This window comes from Panthera tigris, chromosome X (assembly GCF_018350195.1).
Source record: "Panthera tigris isolate Pti1 chromosome X, P.tigris_Pti1_mat1.1, whole genome shotgun sequence".
Taxonomy (NCBI): Eukaryota; Metazoa; Chordata; class Mammalia; order Carnivora; family Felidae; genus Panthera; species Panthera tigris.
The window spans coordinates 122,263,097-122,289,020 of NC_056677.1; the positions used below are offsets into that span (position 1 = coordinate 122,263,097).

The window sequence follows — 25,924 nt, forward strand, 5'->3', positions numbered from 1 at the left end:
CATTTTGCCCTCTGTCCTCCTCAACTCCAGCACTCAGTCCTGTCAGTGTGTCTTCCTGAATACTGCTTGAATCTGTTCTCTCCATTGACATGACTCTGGTTCAGGTTCACATCTTCTCTTATTTACATTACTGCAAATACTTTCTGATGGTCTCTCTGTCTCCTCAGTTTTATACCCTAAAGACCACCTCCCTCTCCACCAAAAGTCAAACTCTATTTTCTCTCCTTCTGTCTAGAAGGCAGTAAGGACTGGCAATGCACAGAAGTAGCTGGAACGCTACTGAGTAAGAGATATTCAAAGATTGCAGACATATGATTTCTTCAAGATTAATTTCCTTTTTGTTTTTCTGCTACGGATCCAATGGAATAAGCTATTAAAATGCTTTGAGCTTCTGAACGAAAGCACAGAACTGTGCCAGCAGAACAACATAAAGGTTTCCTTTATTTATTTTCCTCTAGCATCTATCTGTGATGGATGATATGACCATGAATCTTCACTTAAATATGGAATCCTGAAAAATCATAAAATCCTCAGTGTCAGAGCTGGACAGAGGCCATCTGGATCTTTTGTCTGAGGCTCAGAGAAGGGAAGGACCTTATTTAAGGTCACAAACTGAGTTAGCTGTAGAATTAGGACTCAGACTCAGTTCTCTGTATTTCTCAAGTCATCACGAGGCTTCACTTGGATGTATTATTTAAACATTTGGCAGCTCTGTGGCCCACTCCCCAGACTACTGTGGCATGACTTCCTTCCTTCATCTGACTTCTCTTTCTTTTTTTGCTTCTCTTGTGCCTGAGTGCTAATCAGTGAGATTAGGAAGAAATTATGACCTTTATAAGTGACGTGTGCTGCCTTGGTGATTTCCAAAAGGGGACTTTGGAGCACTAGAGGTTTCTTGGAGCTGCCCTTGGGCTTCTGTGTATACCACCAGTCAGTGGGGTCCCAGGAAAACAGGGCTCTGGGATGCCAACCCACACTTCATACTGTATGGGAAGTTTTGTTTTCATTTGTTTTATATGGGCTCACACTGCCACTGGATTTAAGTGATTTCATGTTGAAAAAGTTTTGAAAACTGCCTGAGGGAATGCACTTACTAGTTTACTCCCCCAGTTGAATATTCCAATTAAACAATATTTCTGTGATTTTGTGTTTATTTTTATTTTTACCCTTCTCTTTACAATGATAAAAGGAAGAAAAACTCCAGGCCTGCTCATGTGGGTGTGGTAACTTGAATGTCGATTGTCCCAAACTGGCTAGTGGAGCAGTGCCTGAAGCTGGGACTTTATGGCCTCTCAGCTATGTGTTAGTATGAATGGGTCAGTTCTACCTAGTGTCCTACTTTCCCTCTCAGGCCTGGGTGTACGTGAGATTACTAGGTAGAAGGTATGTTGTCATAAGAATCTAGTATGTCTTCTGTAGCTTACTTGAATTCCTGGTCTTTAGTCTTTGATACTGACCAGTGGTGAGGAAGGGGGAATGTATGATTTCTGAGAGCCCAGTGTTGTGGCACCATAGTAAAACACTGTATGAATATCCATGGAAAGGGGAAATTGATGTTGAAAACTGACATGTGTCATGGTGTAGGGTCCCCGGGGATGGTTTTCCAGTTTCTGGCTTGGGAGGTGATGATCGCAGGGATGTCGGGGCTTGGGAGGAGGGACAAATGGTATTTCTGACTTGACCATTTTCCTTTGGTGTGTCCAGAGATGGTTGACATACTCTTTATACTTCTTGACACGATGAAAAGCAAGGCTACTCCTAACTTTGGTGGGCCTGTGGCAAGGATGCAAACTGTAGGCTCACGTCCAGCTCCCCCTTCTCTCTAACCTCTTGGCTCCGTCCCTTACCCTGAGGGGCCTTCTGCACGTGCCGTAGATACAAGCCTTGCTCCACAGAGTATTGACCCCAGTCCAGAGCATTGGCAGTACTTGAGAGCTTATTAGAACTGCAGACTCTCAGGGCCTGCTGTAAGCCTACTTCACCAGGCTCTGGATTTTAATAGGATTCTAGGTGATTCACAGTCACATTCAGGTTTGGGAAGGATCATTATAGCCCACATGTTCAAGCTCCAGCATTACTGGGTTGAAGGGCAACAACTGCCCCATGGCCACCCCTCATAACACCTTAGTAGGCCTAGGGTCGTTCCCACCTATGGCTTGGTTCATCCTTAGGAAGACAGAGCTAGGGAAGAGGATGGCACAGGCCACAGACACAGGCTTGGGGCATATGGACAGGGAATTTTAAGGTCTTGGATATTCTGAGAGTAGCCTAGAAGAGGGAAGCATAGAGTTTGAGTAGACAAGTTCCTTGGCCCCATAGACTCCTTGCTGTATGAGGAGCGGTGTGTCTAGAGCAGGGCCAGAGCAAGGCTCTGTAAAGTGTGACGCCTAGGGCAGGGACCTGGTTGCCCCAGTCTAAGAGTGATGCTGTTGACAGGTGTTCACAATGTCCATGTGGATGGGGGTTGGGTGGGGGTGATTCATGGCTCTTTGAGGTACTTGGTGGCTGTCAGTGTCTTGGTGACTCTTTGGGGTGTGGGGAAGTAGTAGTGATGGGGCCATTACTGCTTTAAGAGGGAATCAAAGTGAACTGTTTTAAGCAAACTTTTTAGTAGCTAGGGAGGCACATTCATGGACTTATATATAGAAGGTACATAGTGAAGGTGGCTCCTTTAGTGCCTAATAACAATTCTACTAGACCAGCTGGCAGCCTGCACCAGGATGCAGTTGGATGTGGGTGTGGAGGGCTTTGAACAGCTTCCTCCAAACCTAAGATATAGTCAGTTTCCCTTAAAGAATTAAGAGCAGTGTCTGGTGTGGTTGAGGTGAGGTGGCTGGTAGATGGGGGGAAATGTGTGTCCACTGCCACCTGGATGATGCCGTGGTTGTGAGACAAGCAGGTCTGAAGTGAAGCCCATTAGATTGCTGTTCCAGCAATCACACCTCAGCTTCCTCATCTGTAAAATGGATCTAGTGCTCCTTGCCTTGCCTAATTTACAGAGATGTTGGGTAGCTCTGTAAGGGAATGGATAGAAAAGTCCTTTGTAATTGTCAGGTGGGGGCACACATGAAGAAATGAGAACCATGCTACCATTTGCTGTCTTTCCTTTGGGAGTATGCCTTCATCTGCACCTGAGTTTTAGATTTAGCTTATCCACCCTTTAGCAATGCACAAGGCTCCATGCAAAGCCATCTCTGCCCCTTTGCCCAGCAACTTCCAGCCCCTTCCAAGCAGATACACTGCTGTGATTCTCATTTTTTGAGTTCCACAGTGGGGGAGGGGGTTTTATATTGGCAAACATTTCTGAAGAGACAAGTAATTGCCTCTGGAAAGAGAATGCTCTTCTCTTCCAAAAATTCATATTTGCTGGTTAAATTGATGTGACTTTATTTTTTGGCTAGCACTCCGCAGTATTCCATGGAGCGGTAATTATTCCTTTGGTGTTGCAGGAGTTTGCTGAGAGAAGGGAACTAAATCTAAAAGAGTGAATCCATCTGGTACATATGTTGAAGCTCTTTCTGAGGCCACTGACACTGAAATGTTAATGCTAGATTTTTATCTGCTGGTATCATTTGGATATTGATATAATGTGAGCTAATGCCCTAGGTCATTGAATCAAAGGCTGATTTCCATTCCCTTACATGGCACTGGACGCCCCACGCAGTGGATTGATGACTTTCTTTGCAGAGCACAATGGTAATACCTTACCCTGATTCCAGTCCTGCCACCTGGTTGTCAGCCTGTGGTTGCCCCCGCCCCTATCGGGGTAGGTACTAAATGTCAGCAGCCAGAAGACTCAGTGACTCCCAGTACCTGAAGCATCCAGAGCTAAGGGTTGGCAGGATAGAAGCACCCCACCCCCCAAGTGGTAGATGATATCTGGGATTAATCTGATACCTCAAGTATTAAGTGCCCCTGGGAAGAGCCCCTGAATCCCATGGGGGCTTGCTAATCCTCAGCCTTCCTCTTGACATTATAGTGTGAGTGAAGCTGGGATGTGCTCCAGGAACCCACTGACGGCTATCCTGCTCTGCTGGGGCTCTGACATCCAGCCTAGGCTTTGCTAGGCCTTTCCCTGAGGTGCTGGGCTCTGGCTGGCTGGCTGCCAGCTAGGGTCCAATCCAAATAAAACCTTGTGGAAACATGGTGCTGCCACCTGCCTGATGATTAGTGTCACTGCCGCTGCAGGGTCTCTCCTAACCAGATTGTGTTCTGAAATAGCTAGCTTTTGTTTGCCTTTTTTTTTTTCTTAAATCTTTGTAAGTTGGCCAGTAAGCCCTACTGGGGACAACTCTTTGGTCCTCGTAGTTCTGAGTCTGCTCGATCTGTGCTCATTCTCCTTTTCCTGCTCTCCTGGCATTGCAGCCTTTGGAGTCCTCACTATCACTATAAAATTTCGCTGCAAAATATGGGAAATAGTCTGCTTTATCCCATACTCCAGTTTCACATCCATGGAAAGCTGTGGACATCTTATACTTCACTAAGGTTTGGACCCACTCACAGTTCCAGCCTCCTCTCTCGAGGAAGCATTAACCAAAGAAGCCATGGGAAATTTGCCAGCCTCCTATGAAATAAAATGCTATGTAGTGACAAACAAACTGTCCAGATTTTTTTAGCAAAATATGGCTGCTGTAGCTTTTTGACAGTTTTCTCTTTCTTCTGCAGTCCAGTGTGAAGTAGACTCCACAGGGTGAATTGTCATTGGGAGAAATTCAGAGCTGCCTTGTGTCATTGGCACATGGCTGAGGAGAAGCCAATGAAAGGGTTACCACCATTTCCCCCAAAGCTGTTAGGGAAGGTTTTTGATTATTTTCTAAATACCTTCTACCTTCAGCACAGGATATTGTGATTATTAAAGAGGCACTGTCATGTATCTTTTTAGGATTATTGTCGTCTTTTTGTTTTCTCAATAGTCACTGTGCCCAGGTCCCTCTTTAGGACCCAAAGGTGTTTCTTTCTTTACCCACAGAATTTGTCCTTGCCCTTCTGGTAAATGGACTTGAATCGCTCCTGCTTCTGTCAGCTAGCAGCTGGGTTTACTTCAAGGTCCTTCAGAAGGCCAGACAAGTGCCATTACACAAATCACTGTTGACTGCCATCAGCCCACTGGCCCTCCCTCCCACACTTCTTTCTCTACCCCTGCCTCCCACTGCTTTCCATATAGGTTTGGAGGTGTCATTTTTCTTTCAGGACAACAGACTTTTGGGTAAAAATTATGTCTAAAGGTACATATCAACAGGCTTTGGCGACATCTAAAATAGGGTGGCATTTGATCTATGCAGTAACCGGCACTGTGCCACTTGTACATTAGCCACAACATGTCTAATCTAAAGTTCTTTTTTTAAATGTCTTTAATGTTTATTTATTTTTGAGAGAGAGAGAGAGAGAGAGAGAGAGAGAGAGAGAGAGAGAAACAGAGCACAAGCAGGAGAGGGGCAGAGAGAGACAGACAGACAGAATCTGAAGCAGGCTCCAGGCTCCGAGCTATCAGCACAAGGCCCAACGTGGGGCTCGAACCCACAGACTGCAAGATCATAACCTGAGCTGAAGGCCGATGCTCAACTGACTGAGCTGCCCAGGTGGCCCTCAAAATAAATACTTTAATAATAATAATAAAAGAACTATGAGTATGTTCTCCTGCCACATTGATGATTTCCCAATGCCCAGTTGAGAAAGAGAGGCCAATCTAGAGTAGAGTCATTGGCTCCAGGCTCAGGGCACATGGAAGGCCCAGAAACTTACATTGTACCTTTGTTTTGGGGTCAGAAGGCTTCCGTGAGCTCCTCATACCTTCTGGCCACACTTAAGTAGTATTTTGAGAAGTAAGTTTTCCCCTTTTTTAAAAAAAGATCTGTGAGCATACCAATATGTTTGGTTGTTTAGGTTCTTTAGCTCATAATGGGCTATACAAGCCTTGATTTTGACCATTTTGAAGCCTTTGTGGACTAGTATACTTCAGTTGGAATATTTGTTACTTCAAGAAATCAGCAAATGGTTTGTGGTACCTTCTAAGATTTATGTAGCACATATTTATTGAGTATGTTTTATGGGTGAGGAGCTGTGCTGAGTGCTGGGAATTCACAGATGAGAAAGGTACAGTCCCTGCTCTTGGGTTGTCTCACAGTCTAGTAAGAGAAAGACAGACACATCAACAAATAACTGTAACACCAACAGCTGGGTAGAAAATTCCAGGTCAGGGCACCGGCATGAGCAGAGGTTGAGGGCAGGAGGAATACACAATTTGCTTGGAGAATCACAAGCAATGTAGCATAGTGGAGTGTGGTGTGGATGTTGGCAGGAAGCTACTGGAGAAAAGACTGGGACATAGATGTGGGTCATATTTTCAAGAGTTCAGATTTTTAGCTTTCTGAAGATGATTTGGGTATCCCTTGAATTCAGGATATTGGATCCACAGTAACAATTCTGTCGACATTCCTAGAACCTTTGTTTAGTTTAGCAGGAGGTGAAAGAGAGAGATATTAAAACTGAAACAGTGATCCTCAGCTCTAGGGACCTTGTGAGTCAGAAATTAGAGCATCTTATATGGCTTGGAGCTAGAGCATGCTAGTCTGAGATGTGTGTGATATATCATTGGCTTAAGGAAGGGAGAGAAGATTTGCTTTGGAGGAAAGGTTGGGAAGGAAGGATAGCAAAGCTGGATAGTTTTGTACCTACTCCCCAGTCAGAAATTTATAGTTTGATTTCATTACTGTCTTGAAATATTGTCATATCCCAGAACATACAGAGATCCATATTTAACAGTAAGTGTGGGGGCATCTGGGTGGCTCAGTCTGTTGAGCATCCAACTCTTCATTCTGGATCAGGTCGTGATTCCAGGCTTGTAGGATCAAGCCCCGTGTCAGTCTCTGTGCTGAGCATGAAGACTGCTTGGATTCTGTCTCTCCCTCCCTCTGCCTCTCTCTCTCTCTCTCTCTCTCTCTCTCTCTCTCTCTCTCTCTCTCTCTTTCAAATAACCATATATGAAAAGCCCACAGCTTATTTCATCCTCAGTGGGGAAAAACTGAGAGCTTTCCCCCTGAGATCAGGAACACGACAGGTATGTGCACTCTCACCACTGTTTTTTTTTTTAATTTTTAAATGTTTATTGAGTTTTGAGAGAGAGAGAGAGAGAGAGAGAGAGAGAGAGAGAGAGAGAGCGACAGATCATGAGCAGGGGAGAGACAGAGAGAGAGGGAGGCACAGAATCCAGAGCAGGCTCCAGGCTCTGAGCTGTCAGCACAGAGCCCAATGTAGGGCTCGAACTCCCAAATCACAAGATCATGACCTGAGCCAATCAGGCGCTTTACTGACTGAGCTACCCAGGCGCCCCACCACTATTGTTTAACATAGTGCTGGAAATCCTAGCCTTAGCAATCAGACAAAATGATGTAAAAGGCATCCAGATTGGCAAAGAAGAAGTCAAACTTTCATTTTTCTCAAATGACATGATACTCTACATGGAAAACCCGAAAGACTCCACCAGAAAGCTGCTAGAACTGATACATGAATTCAGCAGAGTCGCAGGATATAAAATCAATGTACAGAAATCAGTTGCATTTCTATACCCCAATAATTAAGCAATAGAAAGAGAAATCAAGAAATTGATCCCATTTACAATTGCACCAAGAACCATAAAATACCTAGGAATAAACCTAACCAAAGATGTAAAAGATCTGTATGCTGAAAACTATAGAAAACTTATGAAAGAAATTGAAGAAGACACAAAGAAATAGAAAAACATTCCATGCTCTTGGATTGGGTAGAACAAATATTATTAAAATGTTAATACTACCCAAAGCAATCTACACATTTAATACAATCCCAGTCAAAATTGCACCAGCATTCTTCTCAGAGCTAGAAAAAAACAACCCCAAAATTTGTATGGAACCACAAAAGACCCTGAATAGCCAAAGTAATGTTGAAAAAGAAAACCAAAGTGAGAGGTATCACAATCCCAGACTTTAGCCTCTACTACAAAGCTGTAATCATCAAGACAGTATGGTATTGGCACAAAAGCAGACACACAGACTAACGGAATAGAATAGAGAACCCAGAATATGACCCACAAATGTATGGCCAACTAATCTTTGCCAAAGCAGGAAAGAGTAGCCAATGGAAAAAGACAGTCTCTTTAGCAAATGGTGTTGGGAGAACTGGACAGCAATATGCACAAGAATGAAACTGGACCACTTTCTTACACCATATATGAAAAATCAACTCAAATGGATGAAAGACCTAAATGTGAGACAGGAAACCATCAAAACCCTAAAGGAGAAAACAGTAACAACCTCTTTGGCCTTAACTGCAGCAACTTCTTACTCGACACATCTCCAAAGGCAAGGGAAATAAAAACAAAAGTGAACTATTGGGACCTCATCAGATAAAAAGCTTCTACACGGTGAAGGAGGCAATCAACAAAACTAAAAGGCAACTGACAGAATGGGAGAAGATATTTGCAAATGACATATCAGATAAAGGGTTCATTTCCAAAATCTACAAAGAACTTACCAAACTCAACACCTGATAAACAATCCAGTGAATAAATAGACAGAAGACATGAATAGACATTTTTCCAAAGAAGACATCCAGATGGCCAACAGACACATGAAAAGATGCTCAACATCGCTCATCATCAGGGAAATACAAATCAAAACCACATTGAGATACCGTATCACACTGTTCAGAGTGCCTAAAATTAACACCTCAGGAAACAACAGATGTTGGCAAGGATGTGGAGAAAGGGGAACCCTCTTGCACTGCTGGTGGGAATGCAAGGTGGGACAGCCACTATGGAAAACAGTGTGGAGGTTCCTCAAAAAATTAAAAAGAATTACTCTATGACCCAGCAATAGCACTACTATGGATTTATCCAAAGGATACAGTAGTGCTGATTCATAGGGACATGTATACTGCAATGTTTATAGCAGCACTATCAACAATAGCCAAATTATGGAAATACCCCTAAATGTCCATCAACTGATGGAATGGATGGAGACTGATGAAGGGATAAAGAAGATGTGGCTTACTTTCTTACACCATTTACAAAAATAAACTCAAAATGGATGAAGGACCTGAATGTGAGACAGGAAACTATCAAAACTCTAGAGGAGAAAGCAGGAAAAAACCTCTCTGACCTCAGCCGCAGCAATTTCTTACTTGACACATCTCCAAAGGCAAGAGAATTAAAAGCAAAAATGAACTATTAGGACCTCATAAAGATAAAAATCTTCTGCACTGCAAAGGAAACAATCAACAAAACTAAAAGGCGACCAACAGAATGGGAAAAGATATTTGCAAATGACATATCGGACAAAGGGCTAGTATCCAAAATCTATAAAGAGCTCACCAAACTCCACACCCGAAAAACAAATAATCCAGTGAAGAAATGGGCAGAAGACATGAATAGACATTTCTCTAAAGAAGACATCCAGATGGTCAACAGGCACATGAAAAGATGCTCAACGTCGCTCCTCATCAGGGAAATACAAATCAAAACCACACTCAGATACCACCTCACACCAGTCAGAGTGGCTAAAGTGAACAAATCAGGAGACTATAGATGCTGGAGAGGATGTGGAGAAATGGGAACCCTCTTGCACTGTTGGTGGGAATGCAAACTGGTGCAACCGCTCTGGAAAACAGTGTGGAGGTTCCTCAAAAAATTAAAAATAGATCTATCCTATGACCCAGCAATAGCACTGCTAGGAATGTACCCAAGGGATACAGGAGTGCTGATGCATAGGGGCACTTGAACCCCAATGGTTATAGCAGCACTTTCAACAATAGCCAAGTTATGGAAAGAGCCTAAATGTCCATCAACTGATGAATGGATAAAGAAATTGTGGTTTATATACACAATGGAATACTACATGGCAATGAGAAAGAATGAAATATGGCCCTTTGTAGCAATGTGGATGGAACTGGAGAGTGTTATGCTAAGTGAGATAAGTCATAGAGAGAAAGACAGATACCATATGGTTTCACTCTTATCTGAGAAACTTAACAGAAGACCGTGGGGGAGGGGAAGGAAGAAAAAAAGTTAGAGAGGGAGAGAGCCAAACCATAAGAGACTCTTAAAAACTGAGAATAAATTGAGGGTTGATGGGGAGTGGGAGGGAGGGGAGGGTGGGTGATGGGCATGGAGGAGGGCACCTGTTGGGATGAGCACTGGGTGTTGTGTGGAAACCAATTTGACAATACATTTCATATTAAAATAAAATAAAATTACAGTTTCAAAAAAAAGGTGTAGTTTATATATACAATGGAATACTACTTGGCAATGAGAAAGAATGAAATCCTGCCATTTGCAACAATGTGGATGAGAGTGGAGGGTATTATGCTAAGTGAGATAAATCAGAGAAAGGCAGATATCATCTGTTTTCACTCATAGGTGGAATTTGAGAAACTTAACAGAAGATCATTGAGGATGGGAAGGGGAAAAAATAGTTTCAAACAAAGAGGGAGGGAGGCAAACCATAAGAGACTTAAATACAGAGAACAAACTGAGGGTTGATGGAGGGGGCGAGGGAGAGGGGAAAATGGGTGATGGACATTGAGGAGGGCACTTATTGGGATGAGCACTGGGTGTTGTATGTAAGCGAATAATCGTGGGAATTTACTCCCGAAGCCAAGAGCACACTGTATACACTGTATGCCAGCTAACTTGACAATAAATTATATTTAAAGAAAAAGACCCAACTGAATAAAAACCACTCAATCCTGTGCATTGTTGGTTATGTTACATAAAAGTATATGAAGAAAAAATAAATGAAAATAAAAAAAAATTAAAGTTTCTTTTTTTAAAGTACGTGTTAACAACTCACATCCAATTCAGATATAAAGGACCAGTTTGGCTCATTCATCTGGTTCTACTTCATAAGCAGCCAGGATCAAATGAGTAGGCTTGCAAGAGCAGCCAAAGATCAGGCCACTTAAGAATGCATGGGGCATGATAGCCTGGAGCTGTTGTTCACAGTACACCCTGCTCCAGGTATATGTAGCACTACCCTCTGGTCCAAAGCCACAAGCACTGGTCTTATTCCTAGCACACCATCTTTCAGATGGGTTCCATGCTGTTACAGGGAGCGTGGTTGGATGGATGCTGTGGTACACATGGAACCACAGCTCTCACTAAGATTCTCTCTGCCAGTGTTTTTTTTTTTTTTAAGAAAAAATTTTTTTTAATTTTCTTTTTTTATTTTTTAAAATTTACATCCAAATTAGTGAGCATCTAGTGCAACAATGATTTCAGGAGTAGATTCCTTAGTGCCCCTTACCCATTTAGCTCATCCCCCCTCCCACAACCCCTCCAGTAACCCTCAGTTTGTTCTCCATATTTATTAGTCTCTTCTGTTTTGTTCTCCTCCCTGTTTTTATATTATTTTTGTTTCCCTTCCCTGCTGTTCATCTGTTTTCTCTTAACGTCCTCATATGAGTGAAGTCATATGCTTTTTTGTCCTTCTCTGACTAATTTCACTTAGCATAATACCCTCTAGTTCCATCCACATAGTTGCAAATGGCAAGATTTCCTTCTTTTTGATTGCCGAGTAATACTCCATTGTACATATATACCAAATCTTTTTTATCCATTCATCCATCGATGGACATTTGGGCTTTTTCCATAGTTTGGCTATTGTTAATGGTGCTGCTATAAACATGGGGGTGCGTGTGCCCCTTCGAAACAGCACACCTGTATCCCTTGGATAAATACCTAGTAGTGCAATTGCTGGGTCATAGCATAGTTCTATTTTTAGCTTTTTGAGGAACCTCCATACTGTTTTCCAGAGTGGCTGCACCAGAGTGGCTTCATCTCTATATTACTTTGCTGTGAGATGGACAGGCCCTTCCTGGGCTGCTCTCTCTCACTAATTATTGGGGCAGAAAGGGTATTAGTGCTCTTTTTAAAAAGCCCAGCACACATTCCTCCAGACATGAGCAGAGAAACTGTCTAGGAAGAAAAATCTCTGGAAGGCAGCATCAAGGTCTACTTGGGCAGGTGTCCTGTTGTCACAGAGCTGTCCCTGATGAGCCCCTTTCTACTCAGCCCTTGGAGAAATGAACACTTTCTGGAATTTAGCATGATGGTTTTATAAGACAATTTCCAAGTCTTTCTGACAGACTAAGTATCCCTGGTCCCTCAGTATAAAAAGTCTTAAAAAGAAAACCCTCTTCATTCATCAATTTCTATTGTTTTAATCACTGCTGCTTTTGGAATTATGATCCTGGAGGTGAAAGTCCTACAAAATATTTAGAGTTAGTGTTTAATCTGGAACAACCTGTCTGAAGGGTCAGGTGATAATTTTCTCTATTAAAAATAATGTTTTCTCCACCAGGAGTCCTGAGCACTGGGGAGAAAATTCCTATTACAGCCTTGCTGCTGCCTGTATATGGTTCCTTATACTGGATCCCCACTAGAATATATATATATATATATATATATATATATATATATATATATATAGACACTATATATATATATATATATAGTGTCTTAAAATTATTTTTATCAATGTAATAGTACAAAAATTTTTTAAACTCAGGCTTATAACAACAGCAACAACAAAAACAATCAGGCCAGCACTGCTCCTTCTCAAGGCTGTTCCTTTAGAGCAACCGCTTGTTAACTGTTCTAGCTATTGCTTTTGTATTTACCTGTATATTTTATATAATATGTTCATACTGCTATTACTTGATTCATTATTTTAGGTATTATTTGTTAACTTCCTGTGATGGCGGATGAGAGTCTGGCTATTATTAGTCAGGCTTGGCTAGTTTATGCTGCAAAGAAACCACTCCTGATCGCCAGTGGCTTCACAGAACAAAAGTTTATTTCTTTTTTCAATTAAAAAAAATGTTTATTTATCTTTGAGAGAAAGAGACAGAGTATGAGCAGGCAGGGGAGGGACAGAGAGAGAGAGGGAGACACAGAATCTGAAGCAGGCTTCAGGCTCTGAGCTGTCAGCACAGACCCCGATGTAGAGCTTGAGCTCATGAACTGGGAGATCATGACCTGAGCCAAAGTCGGATGCTTAACCAACTGAGCCACCCAGGCACCCAACAAAAGTTTATTTCTTGCTCTTGCTACATGTTCAGCCTAAGTAGGTAGGGAGCCTCTGGCTCATGTTGGTCCTCTAGACTGGTGGAGGCTCCATCGCAACACCTGATTCCGTGATCTCTGCAGAATGGGCAGATGATAGGGGGATTGCATACCGGCTCTCAGAGCTTCTGCCCAGTTATGATACAAGTCAGTTTCACTCCTGTTTTATTGATCAAAGCAAATCACATGGCCACACTTAATCTGAAAGGAGGCCAGAAAGTGCGTCCTGCTTTGGATGTGGTAGGAGATGCCCTGGATAATTTTTGACCAGCCCTAATGACTGCCACATAGCTTGCTCCGTGTTCCCATGTTCCCTATTGCCCTAATATAAGTAAATCATATTTTTTTTCAAAATCAATGTTCAATGTTTATATTATTATAGCTTTGTAAATATCATGCACTGTCAAGCCAATGCATTATGCTTACATGCCATTTTTTTAAAAAAAATATTTTATTTCACCAGAGCTAATAATTGCCTAATTTTTTGTCTACTGTTATTTGTATTTATTCCTTATTTTTTCCATAACATTCATCATATATGTCAAATAGTCCCCCACGTTATTTTTTAAATGCTAAAAACTGTGAGATAACCTATGAATTTTGTTTTTTCCTGCAGTCTTCTAACCTCCTACTTCAGTCTGGGATAGTTGCTCTCTAGGCTTGCTGAGCAAGTCTCATTCTGGGACTTCTGTTGCCAGTTTCCTGTGTTAGAGTCTTAGGTTTCTGGGGCCCATATTTCCCTCTTTTTTGGTTTACTCACTTGTTTTGTTGGAGCACAAGCTCTAATAGATTTGTAAGGAAAGGTGTATGGGAAGTGTACTAGTCAGCTTTTTTAGTAGGTTATGCTGTGGTTGTAAAAGATTCTAAAATCTCACTGGCTTATACAACAAGGTTTTTTTCTTACTCGTGTCCTGTGTCCTTCATGGATCAGCTACAGCTCTACCTAGGTCTTTTTCAATCTGGGACCCTATCTGAGTAAGAAGCCCCTTTTTGGGAAAAGCATTTCTTTTTTATTTAAAAAAATTTTTTTTTCAACATTTTTTATTTATTTTTGGGACAGAGAGAGACAGAGCATGAACGGGGGAGGGGCAGAGAGAGAGGGAGACACAGAATCGGAAACAGGCTCCAGGCTCCGAGCCATCAGCCCAGAGCCTGACGCGGGGCTCGAACTCACGGACCGTGAGATCGTGACCTGGCTGAAGTCGGACGCTTAACCGACTGCGCCACCCAGGCGCCCTGGGAAAAGCATTTCTCATGGCAGAGGAAAACGAGCACCTACAGAACCAGGGATGACTCTCAAAGCTTCTGCTTAGAAGGGGCACACCTCACTTTTGTTCATCTTTCTTTGGCCAGAGCAAATCTTATGGCCAGGTCTGATGTTCATAAGTATGAAGTGTAATGACAAATTATGGGGTGCCTGGGTAGCTCAGTCGGTTAAGCATCTGACCCTTGACTTCAGCTTGGGTCGTTCATCTCACGGGTCATGGGATCAGGCCTTGAGTCGGGCTCTGCACTGATAGCCCAGAACCTGCTTGGGATTCTCTCTCTCCCTCTCTCTTTGCCCCTCCCCAGCTCTCTCCCCAAAATAAATAAACTTAAAAAAATACAAAATTATACGATTCACTATAGGAAATAGTTTGGCTGCATATACAATTACAGGTTGATTCTCCCCCACCTGGAATTTTGAAGACACTGCTCCATCATTTCCTAGTTTTCAATGTAATTTAACAGCCTGATGCCCATCTGATTTCTATTATTCTGTAGAAGACTTTTCTTCCTTTACTCTGAAAGCTTTTAGGAGTTTTTTTTTTAAGGATATTCTTTTAACTCCTACTGTTCAGAATTTTAATGATGATGTGAGTTTGTGGAGATCTTTTTGCATTTATTTTGCTGATCCTTCCTTGGGTCCTATCAACGTGGAAATTTATATCCTTAGTTTCTGAGAAATTTTCTTATTACTTTAATAATTTTCCTCTGTTTTTTTTCTTTCTGCAGTTTCAGTTATTTGTTTAAACATTTTTTAACGTTTATTTATTTTTTCTCAACTTTTTTTTTTTTTAAATTTATTTTTGGGACAGAGAGAGACAGAGCATGAACGGGGGAGGGGCAGAGAGAGAGGGAGACACAGAATCGGAAACAGGCTCCAGGCTCCGAGCCATCAGCCCAGAGCCTGACGCGGGGCTCGAACTCACGGACCGTGAGATCGTGACCTGGCTGAAGTCGGACGCTTAACCAACTGCGCCACCCAGGCGCCCCCGTTTATTTATTTTTGAAAGAGAGAGACAGAGCATGAGTGGGGGAGGGCAGAGAGAGAGGGAGACGGAATCCATGGCAGGCTGCAGGCTCTGAACTGTCAGCACCAAGCCGGACATGGGCTCAAACCCACGAACCGCGAGATCATGACCTGAGCTGAAGTCGGATACTTACCGACTGAGCCACCCAGGTGCCCCTGACGTTTCAGTTATTTGGATGTTAGACCTCCTTGATTGCTACTCTACGTTCCTTATCATTTTCTTTCTTGGTCTTTATGTTCTTCTTTTGATGAGACAAGTATTTTAATCTTCCTCCTTCCCCTTTTCTTGTATTTTGATTATCATATTTTCAATGTCCATCAATTTCCTTGTTTTCTGTCTCCCTTTTTCATAGTGTCCTGTTCATGGTTATAGATAGGATTTTTTCTCTTATCTCTTTGAAGAATGTGTGTGTGTGTGTGTGTGTGTGTGTGTGTGTGTAATATATACTATACCACATGTGAAGTTTTCTTCTATTCTTGGCATCATTTCTGTTTTCTTTGGGTTCCCTTTTCCAGTTTGTTTGAAGCCTCTCTCATGTTAGAGGCTGTCCTCAAATGTTTTGTGATACTTGGCAGTCTATTCATATTTAAGAGTAGAGCCCTCAAAAGCTAATTGGAAGTGTTAGATGGAAAAGCAGAGCTTGTCAAGCGGTGGGGTTCACTGCCGAGTGATTGGCAGCAACTGACTTTATTGGAGGACATCCAAATGCCAGTATATACAGCAATTTCCTCTACTGACCTTCACTTACAGATAGAATCGTTTAGTGTGCTTTTGGGTATTTTGGGATTGGAGGTAGGCTGGTTGGATTCCTGCCATTCCATATATTCCTGCCATTCCCTTAATTCCTCTATTTTCTGTTATGTGCCTCACACCACCCTCTACTGTCCTTGATGTTCCTAGTGCTCTGGGTGAGTCTAGTCCGATGTTTTCAGAGAACACATCTCTTGCCTCCTGGAGACAAAAGGGGTAGATGGAGGTTACTTGGCTAGTTGCATGGGATAAAGGAAATGTGGAAGCTCACTCCTCCATACAGACTTCCAATTCCTGTTTTCCTGTATCTTATTCCTAACTGCTGTGGTACCTGGTATTTCTAAGTACTAAGCCTTCCCAGGATTCTTTGAGGGCTCTTTGGCTCACTTTTTATTGGCATCTCCTTCTACAGGCACTTAGGGTAAAGCCTTCTCCATTCTTCTAAATTCATATACATTCCTTCATTTACTTCCCGTTCTCAAAAAATTTGTGGACAGTTCTCATCCACAATGGTCTCCTTTCTTATTCTCTTCATCTGTGTGAATTTGTACCTCTTGCTCTCCTCTCTCCTTTCATTGTTTTCATTTGTTTTGTTTTAATTCTTTTATTGTTGTTTTAATGGGCCTTCAGGAGAGGGGGAGAGAGAATATAAATGAATGAATATATCACATGTGGTTAATCTGCCATGTTTAATCAGAAGTCAAGCTGTGGAAGAATTTTAAAATGTAGTTTTCTTTAGCTCATGATGAACTAAACATGACCTTAAAATATACCCTTGATCTTCTAAATAAAAATAGCATTACAGTTGGATAGGTGACATGTTTTCACTACCAGAATTTAAAGAGAAAACTTGAATGTTGATGGCAATTAAAATGTGTCTCACACTGAGCATGGTACATGAATAAATGAATGAATCAGTGAAAAAGAAAGGAAAGATAGTAATCGATAGTCTTGGTTTAATACTTAAGATCTCCTCTTTACCCTTCTCTGCCCTGCTCTAGGCCCCTGGAGACTGGCTTCCATGGACTGCATTGCCCAGGCTCCCTTGTCCTCTGGCTTTCAGTGGGTTTGACCAATGGTGGAGGGAGGAGGATCAGAGAGTTGGGAAAAAGAGACGTCTAGGCATTTATTTCTCTAGGTCCCTCTCTGCCAGGTCACATTTAGCAGTGATTGTGTTCCTTTACTTGTGACACATCTTCTGTCGGGTTTTCCCTTGCTGACAGCCTCAGCTTTTACCGGGTTCTGCTCTTCTTCCTACTTCAGGCCTAAGGATGGTAACAGCCTCTTACTGCTGGTCCAGGCCTGCTGTATAATCCCTTGTTGACCCCCTTTACTCTGCCCACACCTTCAGTTACACTGTTTTTTATGTGCTCTCCGTTTCCCTCCAGTACCCTGGATGACACAAGCGCTCTAGCAGAGCTATCTCATCATCAACTAGGTACTTTTGGACAAAGTACTCCACTTGATGAGCCACATTTTTTCTGTCTGAAAAGTGCTGAGATGGCAAAGGGTAGTCTGGTTTCTTGTCTGAAAGCCCTTCTAGTTCTGCCATCTGTGCTTGTGTATGACACAGCAGTGGTCAGTAGCCAGCTGTAGCTCCAGTTCTCCTGGCTCTGTGGGCCACTGTGGGTAATCCTGACTGGTGGGTGATCACAAAACAATCGCTTTCTTCCTTTGGGAGGGCAGTTTGCTGGAGTGAAAGAGTATAGACTTTAGAGTCAGACCAGGGTTCAAATTCTGGCTTCGCCACTTTCTTACTAAGTGACCTTAAGTACGTTAGTAAACCTAAGTCTCAGGTTCTTCATCTTAAGATGTGGGTATGTGATGGGCATTGTTTGTTATCTATCCAGTAGCCATCTCCTCCTTTGTTAAGAGAATTCTGATTGCCATTAGATGTAGAGCTGAACTTTTTAAAAAAAAATTTAATATTTTATTTATTTTTAAGACAGAGAGAGACAGAGCATGAGTGGGGATGGGGCAGAGAGAGAGAGAGAGACACACAGAATCCAAAGCAGGCTCCAGGCTCCTAGCTGTCAGCACAGGGCCCATCTCTAGAACCGAATTCCTGAACCCTGAGATCATGACCTGAGCTGAAGTCGGATGCTCAACCGACTGAGCCACCCGGACACCCCTAAGAGCTGAACTTTTAGTTGGGTGTTTGATACTCGTAGCTTGTGGTAGATGTCACTAGTGTTTACTAACGTCTGCTTCTGTCCCTCTGAGAGCATGAGAGACTAACTTCCACACCCTCTTGTAGTTATATGGGGCAGTGGTGACAAAGTCTGGCCAATGAGCTGGGAGGGAAAATGACCTGTGTCACTTCATGGCTGGAGCAGAGAAGAGCAAATGTGCAGTCGCCTGTCTGTCTTCTCCCTGTGGTAGCTGGCAGGAGTCTTCACGATGGAGCCTCCATCAGTCAGGGTCCCTCGGTGACTGTGTGGAGCACAGACACTCCTCATCTTACAGCAAGCATGCAGTCTGAGTGAGAAGTAAACTGTTGTAGTGTTAAGTCAGTGGCATTTTGAGGTTAATTTTTCAGTAAATGCACAGCTGAAAGCATCCCTATGCATTGGACATCATCTTCCTTGAAGGGTCGTAGGGGTTGGGCTTTCTGGATTTGATTAACAATTCCTCCTCCCTCACGGAATCTGTGTGAATACTGAAGAAATTAATATGCATGAAGCACTTAGAACATGGCCAGCAGGTGGTAAGTGCTATGCAGTGTTTGCTATTGGAGAGCGTGTATTTTGGAGTGTCTAGCACAGTGTGTAGCTCTCACTAACAACTGTTGCTGCTACCTTTATTTCTCTTGTAAGGATTAGACTGACCCATGTAAAGTCTTGGCACATAGTAGGCATTTAATATGAGGTCCCTATTATTTGGTGATTGTGCTTTTGTACTGATCCCTGGATATAGGCCCCTCATCTCTTGCTTCTCTTAGAATGGACATAAACATTGCTCTCTAAGACTTCCTTTACAACATAGTGGGTAGTTAAGTGTATGGATTTCAAAGGATGCTTCTGAATACAAAGTAAAGAAGACATTGAAATGACAATGCCTTAATTAAGCAGGAAAGGTACTAATCAGAAGGGTTGCTATCTGTAAGTTTGAAGGCAAAGTTATGCACAGAGGAGTTACGCTCATGAGAATCTGTGCTTGGATAATGAATATATGACTGTGTTTGTCGTTTAGAGTCCTTAAACACTGTCTGTCCATGTTCTTTATTTTGCAGATGATAGAACTGATCCTAGATAGTGGAGGGAGCTGGTCCAGGATAACACAGTCAGTCAATAGCATAGGCAGTACTAGAGCTCAGGTTTCTTGACTCCAAGTGCACTACTAGGTAGAAAAAGCCAGGTTTGGTCTTTTAACATTTGTGCCGTTTGGAAACTAACATTGGACTTGCTGAGAAAATTAAAGTAAGTGTGCTTTCTACTCTGCCCTTTGCCCAGCTTATCATCTGTTTTGTTGGTGCTGGTTAGCTCATACCTTTGAATACATCAGAAGTGGCTTGAATTTCTCTCTCCTTTGCTGTCTGTTCATTGGCTGCAAGAGTGTCCTGTCCACTCTGGCTTTTGCATGGGCTGCCCAGAATCACCACAGGCTTTGCTTCTTAGCCAACTAGAGGACGGCAGAAATGAAAGAGGCTTGTCAGTGTGTTTCCTTTGTGTGCGTTTCCTTGGACACAAACACAGGAGGGGAGTTTCTATAGGGCAGCTAGTCTCCCCCCATTTTGGATTTTGCTGAGGCAGGTAGTTGAACTCTTTAAGGAAGTCTGGATTTTCTCTGTCTCGGGAAATTACTGATAACATCAGAGCCAGAAGGAGGTGAGTAAAATGGAAAAGAAAATTCGTAAGAGTCACGCCAAGATTCAGATTTCCAACCCCACCCAGTTCTCCCTGAGCTCTCCTTTCAGCTGCGACTTGCTTCCCAGGAAGCAGAAAACAATAGTCTACTGATTGAATTTCAGTCTAAACTCTAGGCAATTAAAGGTGAGGGAAGTAAAACCTAGTTACATTTACAATTAAAGTCCATATATCTCCATTGGGAGGCATAATCTTTGTATATACTTTGCAAGGTGGGTCTGGTTCTGAAGCCAAACTTGGAAATGCATTTGTTTTGGTAATTATTCTCTCGCTTAAAGCTCTAGCTGGTCTTTTTGGAGCCAATAACTTCTAGAAAAGTGCAAAAGTCTTACAGTGAAGGAAAAGAAAAGCATATTAAGTATAACTGGACAGGGTCCATATCATGAGAGCTGGAAAAACCTGAGGTCTTGGGCTAAAGGGAAAGCCAGTGGACAGCTGGATTTTATGGCAGGGAACATGGGATAAAGGCTCAGTTGTTCCATTCTGATCCCTGCTTCCCACCCCACGGGAGAAGTTAAGCTTTGTCTATCCCGCTTAACTTCCCAGAGTAGGTACCTTATTGTTTAGGAAAGTAGACTCATTTATCAGAGGTTCTGTCCGTGTATAACACTGTCACCTGTAAGTCATCTTTGTCTTTCTCTGCTGGCCCTTTCTCCTGTCCTTCTCTCCCACACTTGTTCCTTTGGTCAACGATTATGTGCTGGAGGTCAGCTGTGTGCCACACACAGTGCCAGCACCATGTGTATAATGGTAACTAAGACACTATTCCTCTTTTTTTTTTTAACGTTTATTTATTTGTGTGTGTGAGAGAGAGACAGACAGACAGACAGACAGAGTGTGACTGGAGAAGGGGCAGAGAGAGAGAGGGAGACACAGAATCGGAAGCAGGCTTCAGGCTCTGAGCTGTCAAAACAGAGCCTGACAGGGGGCTCGAACTCATGAACCTTGGGATCATGACCTGAGCCGAAGTCAGACGCTTAACTGACTGAGCCACCCAGGTGCCCTAAGACAGTGTTCCTCTTATGCATCGCTCTGCGATAAACCACCCTCAGGCTTTAGTGGCTTGACGCAACAAACATTCTACCATATTCCATAATTCAGGAATTTGGACAGGGCTCAGCTGAGAGACTTTTGTCATTGACAGAGATCACTCAACAGTATTCAGCTCATCTGGTGAGCCCACCACAGCTTTACTCATATGTTTGCTGCCTTGGCAGGGATGGCTGGAGGGATAGATTCAGCTGGTCCTATCAACCAGGGTGCCTACATGTGGCCTTACCAACATAGTGGTGTCAGGGTGATTGGAGTCGTTAGGTGACAGCTCAGGGCTCTAAGAACTAGTATCCTAGTGACCCAGGTGGAAGATGCATGGTCCTTTATGTCCCAGAATGTCACTTTCACTGCATTCTCTTGGTCAAGCAAGACAGTAAGGGCCAATCCAGATTCAAGGCAAGGGTGATTAGATTCCACCTCTTAGTGAAAGAAATAGCAAGGACTTGGCAGCCATCTTTAACATCACAGACAGACAGAACTGCTCTCCTTGAGAAGATTTATATACCTTTGCAGTTGGAAGCAGACTGGTCAACAAATAATCCAGGGGCCCAGACTACTTTGAGGAAATGACTGGAAAGCCTATTGAGTTGTATCATGAGTACCCTTTTATCACCAAGCAGTGGAGGGTCTGGAGTTGTTCCCTTGTCTTCTCCTGGGGGGTTCCTATGACTGAACCCCCAATCTCTTGCTCAGTATTCCATCACACCAGCAAACAACCGCCTCTGTTGGCTGATACACAATCATTGGGGACAGTGCCCAGCCATGTGTCCACACATAGCTACCTCCATCATTTTGATTGGTTAAAATCCAATTGTTTGAAATGAGGATTCGCTAATAATTACTAATTATTTAGGCTTGTCCACTCAGAGTGTTGGCATTGTTGTTCCATCTACTGGACAGTTCCCCCTCTACTTTATTTTGGCAATTTTTACTTATTCTTTAGAGTTCATTGTAAGGATCCCCTCTTCCTGGGAAACTTTTCCTGACCACCCTCATCCCAATTGGACTCAGATGCCTTCCTTTAGACTCCCTTAGCCACCCCCACCCCCAGCTTATCTCCATCATTACTTAACATATCTTATTGTGATCCTTGATTATTGACTTTCCAACTGCCTCCCCTCACAGAGATGTATTGTTAGTGCATCAGACATGTTTACAATGGAAATGTCAGCTAAATATCAGGCCCTCTCTTAGGGAGCTACATATACTCGGGTGATTCAGACTGATACGGTTGCCGCATACATGGATTAACTAGATGAAGGCAGATGTTGAAGGAATCATCACAAATGAATTGAGTGTTCCCCAAAATGCCCAACTCTGAGTCACAGAGGTAGTGACAGGGACTGTGCCATTGTTCCTGTTGTTACCACGATGCCTGGCATAAAATAGTACCTTAGTAAATGTTTATTAAGGACATAAGTGAGTGTTGCTGGTACATTAGTTGAACATGTGGATATAGTCATGTCAGCGGTGTCTTTTCTCTTATTGTTAGAGCCCCCCCACCAAGATTTTCCCAGGCTGGGTCACGATTCCTTTCTTTAAGGAACAGTGGGGGCAGAGCCAGCATCTGGGCCTAGTCCAGCCCCTTTCCTGCCAGGCAGATTATGCTTGCCTCTGCTCAACCCTGGCTCAGTCTGATGTCGAGGGCTGCAATGTGGTACCCCCCGCATCAAGGTTTGGTATTCTCCCTTGTTAACCTTTGACTTAAGCTATCACAACCATGTTGATGGATGAACCTTCGTTTCCTGTTGCCTGTGTCTTATCCTTTGGAATAATTTGTGGCAGCCCTTGACTGGGGACTATATGACCTAAACCTGTTCTGGACAGACACACTTTGCCCTCTACCACCTTCTGGTGGACTTATATGAAGCTCTGATGATCCTTTCTGGTAGGCTTTCCTTCCAAAACTGGCTTTTCCTGCATAGAATATGATTTCTAGATCCAGGTTCTTAGAACAAAAAAGGCATAGTTTTTGTAATCAAACATAATTGGCTATGAAGGGACTCTTGTACTTGTTTGTTTTACCCCTCTGAGCCAAATTTTCTCATCTGTAAAAATGGGGATAATAATCACAATCTGATAGAGTTGTTTTAAGTGTAGTCTGCCATGTAATTGCTGAGAAAATGGTAGTTCCCTCCCATGTTCCGTCATGGTGTATGGACTTTTGTATTCAAAGCAGAGATCACTGATGCCTTTTCCCTTCAGAATGTCATTTACTTTAGGATATTTTCCTAGATGGTGATAGTGATTTGCTTCTAGGGCTAGCCTTGACCACACCATTACCAGAGCTTCTGGACTCTGCTCATATGGCATGCATTGTATCTGTCACTAAGATGGGATTGAGTCATCATGTAGGACATAAGTGGCCAGTACCTTTTAAATGCCCGTTGTTGCATTTGGTTTTTAGAATATCAGATCTTTTGCAAGAACATATGCTTAATGTACACTAAGGAGCCCAAATATCAAAGCCGTCTGTATTAGGGTTCTCCAGAGAAACAGAAGTAATAGAAGAAATTCCATGATCTGCCATCTGCAAGCCAGACGACTGGTCAAGTCAGTAGTGTAGTTTGAAGGCCTCAGAACCAGAAAGCCAGTGGTATAGATTCCAGTCCAAGTCTACAGGCCTAAGAACCAGGAATATCAAAAGCAGAAGATTGATGTCCCAGTTCAGTCAGTCATACAGAGATCAAATTCAACCTTCCTCTGCCTTTTTGTTCTATTCAGACCCTCAATGGATTGGATAATGCCCACCCACTTTGGGGGAGACCATCTGCTTTACTCAGTCTACCAATTCAAATGTTAATCTCTTTCAGAAACCCCCTTACAGACACACCCAGAAATAATGTTTAATCAGATATCTGGTTATCCAATGGCCCAGTCAATCTGACACATAAAATTAACCATCACAGTCAGAAAACTTCATGCTCCCTGCCTCACCTTTTGCACAGCCAAAGGTGTACTTTCAGTTACACCTGTAGGCATTCAGATCAGGCTTGCTTAGAATTAATTTCCAGTAAGATAGGAAGGAAATAAATATAGGTACCTGCAATTTGGGCAGCACTGCCCTCAAGGTCAGGGTCAAGGGCAGGGGCATTGCCTTGTTCTCTAGCCTGCCTTGTTTGCTTTGGTCAGGATAGCTTTGCTGGTTTTCTGGCCTTTGAATATCTTGTGCTATCCGTTCAACATTTTCACTACTCACAGTTGCTGACTTGTCTCCTTTTTATATGTATCTTTTTTTCCTAGTAAAATAAGACACATATAATAAAAATGCAAATAAAATAAGTGTATTCAGTGAAATGTAAGCCTTTCTCTTCTAGATGATCATGTGTCCCCTGGTTCCCTCCTCCAGAGGAAGCTGCCACAACCACCTTCTTGTGGCTCCCTCCAGAGTGAGACTGTACACTCATAAGCATAAATACAGATACTTGCATGGTCTTGGGGCTTCCTGTCTGGCTCTGCCCACCTATATGTGGGTCCTTTTGCTTTCTGGTCATTTCCCTGGAACAAGCTTTCTCTGCTACCCTGTTGTGGTTTCATTCTCTACTTTTCACCTGTTCTTCCCCTGCTGCCCTAATCTGTTAATACCCTAATCTGGAACAGGAAGAAGTAGAATTCATCATTTAGAAAGACAAAAACATTTCTAGTTTCTAGTTCCATTCTATATTGTCTAACCCTGCAAAATTAAATTACGCCTGTTCATCTGCTCCTGACTCACTGTATTCTGTGAGAAAGCCATTTGCATTTTTCTTCACAACAACATCTTTCTCTTCAGGATGCTGTGGCAACTAATGTTTTAAAATTCTCAGAAAAAGTCATAATGATAAAACCTTCCCATCCTAAGCATCTAAAAATTGAATTGAGACCAAATCATAGAGAAGTATTATTAAAGAAGCTAAATAGTTTACAAACTCAGCAATGCCACATTGAAGATTAAATCCAGTAGATTGGGAATTCATTTAGGGTACATTTGCATCCCATGTTTCCAGACATGACCACATATACAGTTCACCAAATGCATCTCCAGAGAATAAGATATGTCGAGGTATTTACAAAATGGTAACATCACACAGATAAAGGTGTGACTGATTCTATATGGGGAGGTGATAAACACCTACAGAACAGTGGGCTAGACTTTGAAGGCTGAACGGGGGCTTTTTGGCCGTACAGGAGCAGGGAAGGGCATTCTGAGCAGAAGGAACATATGAGAAGAGTGCAGAATTGAAGAAGTTCCTTGGGCTGTTCTGGTAATGGGAAGATGGTCCATTTTGATAAAGGCATGGAGTGTGTGGCTGGAAAGATAGGCTAAAGACAGGCTTTGAAAGACTTCTATTCCCTACTAAGAGATTTTTATTTTTCTTTTCCCTGTAAAATAATAGGAGAGCACTGGACAGTTCTAAGTATGGAAGTGATGTTACCAAATGTTTATTTTAGCTTATTCTGTTAGCAGTGTGGAAATTGGATGGAGGGAGAGACACTGGAAACTGGGATACCAGTTATCAGCTGTTTCGTTAGTCCCAAATGAGAAAGGATGGGGGTTTGAACTATGGCAAGAACAGTGGGGATAGAGAGAAGGGGTGCGTTTAGATGACCTGTCTGACTGATGAGTATTTGGAGTGGGTGAGGAGGGCAAGTGGAGGAAAATGAGAAGATGGAAGAGGGGGAGTGAGGCTGGAAATGAGCCATAGAATTTCAGAGTTGGAAGGGACCTCAAAGATCAGCTAGCCTAGGCTAAGCACCTTTGGTTGCATCCCTGCAAATGGTAGTCTAGCCTCTTCTTTGAGTATGTCCAGTGTCAGAGCACTCATTACATGTCAAGGCAGCCTACTTCATCTTGAGGTTGCTCTATTAGAAAGCTCTTCTTTAGG

The 25,924-nt window shown here is 42.7% G+C and overlaps 1 long non-coding RNA gene across 1 annotated transcript in view; it reads left to right on the forward strand.

Annotated features, from left to right (window-relative positions):
- LOC102948496 overlaps positions 1–25,924 on the forward strand; it is a 103,929-nt gene that overhangs the window by 16,057 nt on the left and 61,948 nt on the right. The gene's annotated exons all lie outside the window — the stretch shown is intronic.